Below are 10,990 nucleotides of genomic sequence, written 5' to 3'. Positions count from 1 at the left end.
AGGAGTGATGGGACTGCAAAGTAAGGGACTGACTTACTTACCTAAGGGTTCGCTTGGTGCCACAGGCTAATTAATTTGCAAGGTAGATGAGCTCTTCAGTGACTCTGTGTTTACTTTCAGATACTACTTTCCATGTCGAAGCAATTTAATTCAAATAAACTCAACAAACCTCTATGTGTTGGACCTTGAGGAGGTATAATGATAGAAAGACTATCCTCAAATGGCTTACAATCTTAGCGGGAGCTCGGGACTAGGACCGTGGGCCAGGACTACCTGTCTTTGAGCACTGGCTGTTATACAATGGCTACATATCAGAATCAGCGGTGCATACTTTGAGAAATCCTGATTTCTGGGTCCCACCCTAGTCTGTGGAATCAGAATATTTGAAAGTGAACCTTGGGATTCTATACTTTTAGAAAACACTCTCTAGGTGATTCTTACAAAGCCAGTCGAGCCCAGGGTTATGGAATAAATACTCTCTTTATATACTATCTTTTTTTTTTTTTTTGGAGAGATTTTCGCTATAGGGTGCGTGTGCTCGCCAGACTGACAGAGAGAGACATAGAGACAGAAAGCGAGAAATCACCCCCCGGGGGGATGGTCACACCGCAATCCCTTCTCCTCCATTCTCCTCTCAGGATCTTGGGCACGCACACACACGCACCCGGCGTGAGTTTTAAGCCACCGGGTCCGGGATGCAAACTGTGGTCGACTACGTGGGAGTCCAGCGACATAGTCATTACGCTAACTGCTGGTTCCCTATATACTATCTTAAGTATTAAATACACTAGCTATATATGATAATATATTTTCATAAGAAGTTATATTCATAGGAACTGCGTACTATTTATATTTGAGGAGCCCAAATACAGAAACACTATTTAGACAGTTCCTATGGACACTTGCATTACCCCTCTGAAGAAGAAATGGTGCTTTCTATTTTCAGATAAATATGACAATAGAGGGACCAGCAGTTAGCGTAATGGCTATGTCGCTGGACTCCCATGTAGTCGACCGTGGTTCGCATCCCCGACACAGTGGCTTAAAACTCACGCTGGGAGCAGGAGCGGTCGTGGCCAAGATCCCGAGAGGAGAACAGAGGAGAAGGGATTGCAGCGTGGCCATCCCCTTGGGGGGTGATTTCTCACTTTCTGTCTCTCTGTCTCTGTCTGGCGAGCACAAGCGCCCTATAGCAAAAACCTCTCAAAAAAAATGACAATAGATTACTAAGAGGCTATATAATCTCGTTGGTCATAAAAGTTAGCAAACAATAACCTAGATTTATAATATCTAGACATTTTAAAAGGTATTTTTTAAAGAATTATTTATTTAATTTTATTTATTCCTTCATTAATTTTAATTTGACCAGAGAGAGACACAGAGAGAGAGAAGGGGAAGTGAAAAAGCACGCCATCAGATTTGAGACTTGAGCCACCGTTGGCCATGTGGGAGTGTCCAGTGCCTTAAACACCACGCCACCTGCTGGCCCCACATCTAGACATTTCAGGTGGACCATGTATTGAGGTAATGGAGTGCTTCACTTTGAACCCGCCCTTGGTGAATTCCGAATCTGGGGAAACACAAAGAAAGCTACATCAGCTGCCGTGTCAGCTGGATTTGCCACAGCTAAAGAAGTCTGACTTACAATGTCAGCATCAGACTGGAGGTTCTCGCCTAGTGCAATGATCGCGATGCACAACGAATGCATTGCATCCTTGCTTTCATCTGAATCATGTGTAACTTCCTCACCTCCCAGGAATTTAGGTTATTTTTCTTTAAAATTCTTCCCACTTAACAGTGAATGGAATCATCTAAAGATGCACTCTATTTAATAGGCACAACAGCTGCCAAACAGGCCTCCTGGCAAACCTATTTAAATTTTTAATCATCACAGAAGATGAATACAGAAGGAAGAGCTATATAAAATCTCCCACTAGTGTAGCAATAAAAATACCCAAACAGTAATGGAAAGACCAACTTAAACCAGTTTTCATTTTGTAGAAATGTTTTGCTGGCCACCTGTCACCTTCTGTTTCTCATAGTCAAAAAACACATCCAAGGTATGTATATTCAATCAGGTTTTATATGGTATATGTTCAATTTATCATTATTGTTAACAAAGGCATTGGAGTCTCTTAAAATTTGCATTTGCTCATTAATGCAAAAAGTATTGAAGCAAGAATTTGATGTGGGAAAATAAATTACTGGAGAAAATATATGAATAATAGTTGAATTCTGGGAAAAATTATTTTTTCCTATCAATAAGAAAAAAACAAGAAATGTTAAAATATTGAAACCAACCTTTACTAACTTAGTCTTTTCACATTCCATGAATGGGGCCAGCCAGCGGCGTAGTGGTTAAGGCAGCTGGAGCCCACATGACTGACTTTGCCATTCGAATCCTGTTCCCAGAAGCTTGAAAAATATGTGGGCGTGTTTGTGTGCTTATCCAAAATTCTGACAGGAGAATGAAGGAGAGGGATTGTGGTGTGGCCATCCCCTTGAGGAATGATTTTTTACTTTCTCTCTTCTCTGGCCAGTGCATGCACCCTAAAACAAAACTAAAATAAATAAATAAATAAAATCCATGAATGGAAAAAATTATAGTAGTTGTTTTTTAAGTGCATTGATTTCATATGGCAGAGAGAGATACAGAGACAGAGATCTCTGACAGGGTTTCGCCGCCACATCATGATCTTTTTCTCAGCCTTCCAGCTAGCCAGGATCATGGGCACTGGCACTCTGGGCATGCCCAGAGTGTTCAGGTTAGCTCAGGAATTTTTTTTTTTTTCAAAATTCTAAATTAAAAAAAATAATTACAGAGTTAGTCTGTGTAGTCTTGGTTGGCACCTTGGCCTCTAGCATGCTCAAACTTCCAGCCCTTGAGGTGGATGTAGGGTTTGGTGTAGCTGAGTGGGGTTCTGGGGGCCACAGAATACTTTGTGGCCCTTGTGAGGACCAGAGAGCAGGACAGTGCCACAGCCCTCAGGGGTGTCCAGGGCCAGCTCTGAAGATGTGGCGGTGGGTCCGGCTGGTCACACGCAATGCGCACACCTTCGGTTTGGGCACCTCCTAAACTCACATATCATCCATTAAGGTCCCCATGACAGTAGCTGTTTTGTTTTCCTGACCAGGAAGCTTCATCTTGCAGATCATCCTGGAAAGAGACAGAGATGGCCTGCTGCTGTGACTCCTGGACAATCTCTTTGGCACACCCTCACTGAAGGTGGAGTTGGTCCATCTGGCCAGACTCCTCTACAGCTTGGCCAATAGCCTCAGGTAGCTGTCCTGGCTCTTGGGCTCCTTGCAGTGAACCTTTCGGTCCTTGTTTCAGTAGATGTCGACTCCCACAATGGCACCTTCTAGTTGGTCAGGTCGGGAAAGCCGGCTTGGAATTCTAACCCTCAGCCTTCCCATATGGCTCCAGCATTGGGAGCGGTGCCCTACCATCTCTGCCACTGCAGCTGAGCCAGAGTTGACTGATTTTTGACAGGGTCTGGCCTTTTTGGGATCCTCCTGCCCTAGCGTCCCAGCTAGGTGTGCCACCACCCAGGCCTGCTTACAAACAGGCCTCCCACGTGGCTTTCACTCTGAGAGACTACAGTCAGCAGAATGTGCCACTGTGGCTGGGTTTGAATAATTGTCCGGTATATTGGGGTGACACCAAGAGGAGGCCATTCCCACCTTCAGCAAATACGGATCCTGACGTATCTGGAATCCAGAGTTAGGTACGGCCTTTATTGTCTACATGTATGTGCCTCTGAGAGTGTAGGGAGTACTGGGGACAATCAGATACTTGTTCCAGAACTTCTGGGTTCCAATACCGCCTCTCAAAGGCTGTGTGACACCAGCCATAATCCGTAACTTCTCTGTGCCTCAGCTTCCTAAATGAGGACAGCGATGAAACCTACTGCATAGGATTATTGTAAGAAATATGGGGCTGGCAGTTGGTGTGGTGGTTGAGGGCACTGGACTCCCACATGGGTGACCACGGTTTGAGCCCCAGACCTGGTGATTTGCTTTCTCACTTTCCCTCTCTCTCTCTCTCACCTCCGCCTCCCCTACTCATGCCCTTCTCTGGTCAAATTAAAAAATAAGTAAAAAAATAAATAAAGTAAAATAAAATAATTCTTTAAAAAACAATAAATAAACAGACCAGAGAGCAGGACAGTGCCACAGCCCTCAGGGGTGTCCAGGGCCAGCTCTGAAGATGTGGCGGTGGGTCCGGCTGGTCACACGCAATGCGCACACCTTCGGTTTGGGCATCTCCTAAACTCACATATCATCCATTAAGGTCCCCATGACAGTAGCTGTTTTGTTTTCCTGACCAGGAAGCTTCATCTTGCAGATCATCCTGGAAAGAGACAGAGATGGCCTGCTGCTGTGACTCCTGGACAATCTCTTTGGCACACCCTCACTGAAGGTGGAGTTGGTCCATCTGGCCAGACTCCTCTACAGCTTGGCCAATAGCCTCAGGTAGCTGTCCTGGCTCTTGGGCTCCTTGCAGTGAACCTTTCGGTCCTTGTTTCAGTAGATGTCGACTCCCACAATGGCACCTTCTAGTTGGTCAGGTCGGGAAAGCCGGCTTGGAATTCTAACCCTCAGCCTTCCCATATGGCTCCAGCATTGGGAGCGGTGCCCTACCATCTCTGCCACTGCAGCTGAGCCAGAGTTGACTGATTTTTGACAGGGTCTGGCCTTTTTGGGATCCTCCTGCCCTAGCGTCCCAGCTAGGTGTGCCACCACCCAGGCCTGCTTACAAACAGGCCTCCCACGTGGCTTTCACTCTGAGAGACTACAGTCAGCAGAATGTGCCACTGTGGCTGGGTTTGAATAATTGTCCGGTATATTGGGGTGACACCAAGAGGAGGCCATTCCCACCTTCAGCAAATACGGATCCTGACGTATCTGGAATCCAGAGTTAGGTACGGCCTTTATTGTCTACATGTATGTGCCTCTGAGAGTGTAGGGAGTACTGGGGACAATCAGATACTTGTTCCAGAACTTCTGGGTTCCAATACCGCCTCTCAAAGGCTGTGTGACACCAGCCATAATCCATAACTTCTCTGTGCCTCAGCTTCCTAAATGAGGACAGCGATGAAACCTACTGCATAGGATTATTGTAAGAAATATGGGGCTGGCAGTTGGTGTGGTGGTTGAGGGCACTGGACTCCCACATGGGTGACCACGGTTTGAGCCCCAGACCTGGTGATTTGCTTTCTCACTTTCCCTCTCTCTCTCTCTCACCTCCGCCTCCCCTACACATGCCCTTCTCTGGTCAAATTAAAAAATAAGTAAATAAATAAATAAATAAATAATTCTTAAAAAAGAAACAACAAAGGACAATGAAATGATCTGCTTACATGTGGTGCCCTGAGGACAGTGTCTGGCACGAATGGGGACTCTTTAATCTTCACTGTTCCTATTACCTCATTTATCTGAGGGTTACTCTCTCTTTCATAGCGTACCAGAAGAACAGGGCCAGAACCTCACTGAGAGGTTACTAAGAGGCCTGTAAAAGACGCACCCTACGGTAATGTGGCAACTCAGCAGCGCATAGTTACTATAAACTGGCGTTGCTTTAGGTACCTGGGACACACTGATGGACAAAAGCGAAACTAAGGAGAGGGATTGTGGTGTGGCCACCCCCCGGGAGAGGATTTCTCACTTTCTCTTTCTTTCTTCTTTTTCTTTCTACTTTCTTTCTTTCTCTTTCTTTCTTTTTCCTTTTTTCTGCTCTGGCCAGTGTCCACACCCTATAACAAAATGAAAAATAAATAAATACATAACATCCATGGGTGGAAAAAATTATGGTAATTGTGGAAACCCATGAGGTTTCCATTCCATTCGGGACAGATAAGAAATAAGAAGTAAACATAGCAAGAAAGTGAATGATACAGTATGTTAGAGGATGACAAGTGCTTGGTTAAGAAAAAAGAGTGGCATAGAGACTAAGGGGCTCCGGGAGACGGGACGGGCTGCATCGAGGTGACATTTAAGCAAATGCATGAAACACAGAGGAGGCGTTGACGATGGCAGGGCGGCAGGAGGGCTGGTGCTCAGCAGCTACCAGTTTTCTTCTCCGTTTCGTCTCTCCCAACTAGTCTGGTGACTCCACATTTCTAAGCTCTGACAACTTCCAAATCTATATTACCAGCACGGGCCTCTCTCTCCCTTTTGGCTTCTATTCCCGATAGTCTCGTCAGTTTTTGTTCTTGACTGACAGCAGCTCCAGCCTTCTAGGAGTTTATCCCAAGCCTTGACATTATCCTTTTTTTTTTTTTTCCCAGATTTTTGCCATAGTGCACGTGTACTCGCTAGAGAGAGAGGGAACGTGAGAAATCACCCCCGGAGAGGGGGGCGGATGTCCATGTTGCAATCCCTCCTCCTCCATTCTCCTTTCAGGATTGTGGGCATGCACATGCACATGGTGTGTTTTTCAAGCTGCCAGTTCCAGGACTCGAACCAAACCATGGACTTGGCCACACGGGATCCAGCTCCTTAATCGCTACACCACTTGCCGGCCCCCCTTGGCATTATTCGTGACTCTTCTTTTTCACATTTTTGCATCCAATTTGTCAGGAAATTCTGTCGACTCACTCAGCCTTCGAAGTGTGTCCAGACCCTGCTCACTTCTTGCCCTCCTCATTGCGGCCAGGTCAGGCGGATGCTCAGCCTCTCCTGCCTGGATTAGTACAGGAGTTCTCCCACGGACTCCCTTCTTCCACACTGGTGCCTATGGTATGTTCTCAACACAGGTTCTAGAACCATCCTTTAAAATCTAATTCAGATTGGGTCGCTTCTATACCCAACTCAGTGATGGTTCCCCATCTCTCTCGGAGTGAAAGCCGAAGTCCTGAGGATGAATCCCAGGGCCTGGAACAAGGTGTTCGTCCCTTCTCCTAGGCCATACCCTGCTCACCTCGTTATCCCTCTACTCTTGCTGGTCTCCACCTCACTCACCTCGTCCCGGCCACAGTTGCGGCTTTGCTGTTTCTTGAGCAACTACACGCGATCCTCTCTCAGGCCTTTCAGACCCTAGAAGCCTCTTCCCTCAGATACCCATCTAGCCTCTAGCTCCTTCAAGTCTTTGATCAAATCTCTACTTTTTTTTTTTTTGGAAAAGTTTTTGCTATAGGGCGTGTGCATTTGCCAGAAAGACAGAGACAGAGAGACAGAAAGAGAGACAGAAAGCGAGAAATCACGCTCCCCCCAAAGGGGATGGCCACCCTGCAATCTCTTCTCCTCCATTTTCCTTTCAGGATCTTGGGCATGCACGCACACGCACCCGGCATGAGTTTAAACCACTGAGTCCGGGACTCAAACTGTGGTGGACCACTTGGGAGTCCAGTGACATAGCCAATACACTAACTGCTGGTCTCCAAATCTCTACTTCTTAATGAGGTCTACTCTGGCTACCTTGTTCGGCAATTTTTTTCTTTTTCCTTGTCAGTGACTCTTTTTTTACATCGATTTGCTTTGTGAGGTTTTCCCATTTTTTTTCCCTCTTCCCCAGTAAAACACAAGCTCCACAAAGACTAGGCCTTTGTTCACTCTCTTCTCCAAAACCTTGTGTCGAACCTGGCATGTAGCATGCTTAAGAGATGTATTTTGAATGAATGAGTGTCAGACATATACTCTATTATGTATACAATTTCTGTAAGTACCTTTTTCAGTTTTGTATTAGACATTTTCTTTTCTTTTCTTTTCTTTTCTTTTCTTTTCTTTTCTTTTCTTTTCTTTTCTTTTCTTTCTTTCTTTATTTGTTTTAATGTGACCAGAGAGGGACATAGTGAGAGAGAGAGAGAGAGAGAGAGAGAGAACGTGTGAAAGAAAGCCACCAGGTTCGGGGCTTGAACTTCAGTAGGCCATGTTAAGGTCCAGTGGCCTTAACCACCATGCCACCTGCGGGCCCGAGTATTAGAAATCTTTTTAGTAATAGATTTCTAACATTTCTCTTGTCAGTGTTTATTCTAGTATTACCAATAACATTACATTTTTTGGTGATTATTAGTTTTTAATTTGCTAGATGGCATGTGTGCCCACATGCAAGACCAACTGAAAAAGAGAGAGGAAAAAGCACCGTGTCCCCTCTGGGCATGGTTATGTCACAATCCCTTCCCCATTTCTCCATCCTGTTTGGATTTTGGGCACGCACACACTCATGCCCAGTGTGATTTCCTTTTCTTTTTTTTTTAAGAGAGATTTTTGCTATAGGGAATGCGTGCTCACCAAAGAGACAGAGAAACAGAAAGCAAGAAATCACCCCTCCCGGTGATTGGGGGGGTGGCGTGGCCGCATAGCAATCCTTTCTTCTCCATTCTTCCTTTGAGATTTTGGGCATGTACACACACACACACACGTGCGTGCCTGGTGTGAGTTTTAAGCCGCCAGGTCCAGGACTCAAACCACGGTTGATTACATGGGAGTCCAGTGACGCAGTCACCCACTGGTGTCCCCAGTGTCTTTTCAAGCCACCAGGTCCAGGGTTTGAACTACATAGTTAGCCATGGAGGACCCGGCTCCCTTAACTTACCAGGCGGTGGGGCTGCCCTTACATTATTGATTATTTTATGATAATGTTAGTACTGCTGTAAAATGTATCCAGGAATTTGATCTCATTAGGGTCTATGGAACTAACCAATCAGGAGATGACTGCTGTTGAAAAGATAGATTGTTACTCACAGTTCCGAGACAAGTGGGCATGCCAGGCCGTCCTGAGCTCAGGGGAAGCTGCGGGATTGGTCAGGATGCAGAAGGAGTGAAAAGCACGGGCTCGAGCCTTTCTTGTAGTTTTGCCTTTCAGAAAGGTAAGGTAAGGAAGGGTAAGCAGTGTTAGGATTGGCTGGTTTGAATATTTTGGCAGTGTGGGCTATTGGGCTGATCCCTAGTTGTCCTGTATCTGACTCTGGGGTGAGCAGGGCTGGGGGGATACCATTCTGGACTGTAGGATCCTGATAGACGCAGGTGGGTGGAGATAAGGACTCAGGATTTGTTGGTTTCCAATCAAAGGTAAGCTCCTAGGCAAGGTGTTTGCAATCTCTAGGATTCATTAACCTTGGGAAGAACAACCCTTCCCCAGGTCTCCAAAACCCCAAGATGTTAAAGCATCATAAAACAAAGAAAATTTTAAAACATGATGAATATAGGTACATATTTAAAACTGTAACTTAAGAAACTTTCTGTTTCATTCAGATCTTCTGATACATTCCTTCCTTGCCTGACCTTTTTTCCTTTAGTTTGCCATAGGGTACAAGTGCTCTCTGGACACAGAGGGAAAGTGAGAACTCACCCTCCAGGTGGATGACCATGCTGCAATCCCTTCTCCTCCATTCTCCTCCCGGAGTTCTGGACTCACGCACACACACATGCCCGGTGAAAAGGACAGCAGCTCCGGGACTCGAACTGCACAGCTCGCTTTAATCACCATGCCACCTGCTGGCCTACCCCTTTCCTTTTTGTATGACTATTTCTCCGCCTTCAGATCAAAGGTCATTTATCAGCAAGGTCATGTTGCGCAGTGTTCATCACCATATCCTGAGTGCTCAGCACAGCTCCTGAGTATCGCAGAGGCTCTTTGTGTCTTCATGATTCTAGAGGGAAATTTTTTTTTTTTAGAGGTTTTTGCTATAGGGCGCATGCGCTTGCCGCCAGACAGAGACAGAGAGACAGAAAGCGAGAAATCACTCCGGGGGTGGGGGGGGAGGGGGATGACCACGCCGCAATCCCTTCTCCTCCGTTCTCCTCTCAGGATCTTGGGCACACACGCACACGTGCCTGGCGTGAGTTTTAAGCCCCCAGATCTGGGACGCGAACTGCGGTCGACTATGTAGGAGTCCCAGCAACATAGCCATTACGCTAATTGCTGGTCCCTCTAGAGGGAAATTTTTTTTTTTTTTTGGAGAGGTTTTTGTGATAGGGCACATGTGCTCGCTAGACAGACAGAGAGAGACAGAGAGACAGAAAGTGAGAAATCACCCCCCCAGGGGGGATGGTCACACCACAACCCGTTCTCCTCCATTCTCCTCTCAGGATCTTGGGCACGCATGCACACGCGCCCGGCATGAGTTTTAAGTCACCAGGTCTGGGACGCGAACCGCAGTCGGCTACATGGGAGTCCAGCGACATAGCCATTACGCTAACTGCTGGTCCCTCTAGAGGGAAATTTAACACGAGTATTAACCCTCAACTTACAAGGCTCTGTCTGAGCAAAAATTTTAAGTCTATTTCCCAGAGAGTTCAAACTAATGCACACTAGGACCAGCAGATGGCAGAATGGATTCCCACGTAGTTTACCGTGGTTCAAGTCACAGACCAACAGCTTTAAACTCACACTGGGTGTGTGTGCGTGCCCAGAATCCTGAGAGGAGAATAGAGGAGAAGGAATCTGTGGTGTGGCCATCCCCCCTGGGGAGTGATTTCTTGTTTTCTGTCTCTGTCTCTGGCTAGTGCATGTGCCCTATAGCAAAAATCTCTCAAAACAAAACAAAACAAAACAAAACAAAAACAACCCTAATACACATTAAATATTTGGATGGCTGTGTAATTCAGTGTTCCTGTGTTTCTGCTATTGGTCCTACCAACTTCTTCCTTCAAGGTTATGTAATTGTATAAGCCGTAGGTGTGGTGGAAGAGTTTTAAATTAGCAAGAGAATTCTTCAATTAACAGTGTGACATTGCAGTTTGAAGGTGGTCCATTACACAATTGTCAGAGCTGTTTAAAAGTCCTATTTCAATTTAGTAGGTCAGACAACATCTTAAAGACTTCACACTGTTAACAGCATTTGGTAATGCTGTTTATGCAAGTGGTTTCTACGGTCTCATTTCCAAAGTAAGATTTTGGAGTTATTGGAAACTTTAAAACTTTGACCTAGTTTTATTATTTTAAAAAGCACCCCAAACATTAGAAAGTTATCTTATTTAGGCACCATCCATATACTGTACCATTGCCTTGGGAAAAAAGACAAATGGAGGTGACTCTGCCCTTTTT

At 45.7% G+C, this 10,990-nt stretch overlaps 1 pseudogene; it reads right to left on the bottom strand.

Moving 5' to 3' along the window:
* Positions 1 to 2,824: 2,824 nt before the first annotated feature.
* LOC106734767 (60S ribosomal protein L18 pseudogene) lies at positions 2,825 to 3,417 on the bottom strand (annotated as a pseudogene).
* Between the last annotated feature and the right edge of the window lie 7,573 nt (positions 3,418 to 10,990).

Source organism: Tupaia chinensis, unplaced genomic scaffold (genome assembly GCF_000334495.1).
Source record: "Tupaia chinensis unplaced genomic scaffold, TupChi_1.0 Scaffold000215_1, whole genome shotgun sequence".
Classification (NCBI taxonomy): Eukaryota; Metazoa; Chordata; class Mammalia; order Scandentia; family Tupaiidae; genus Tupaia; species Tupaia belangeri.
Note: the sequence above shows the minus strand (reverse complement) of the source record. Positions and strands in the feature narration are given on the sequence as shown.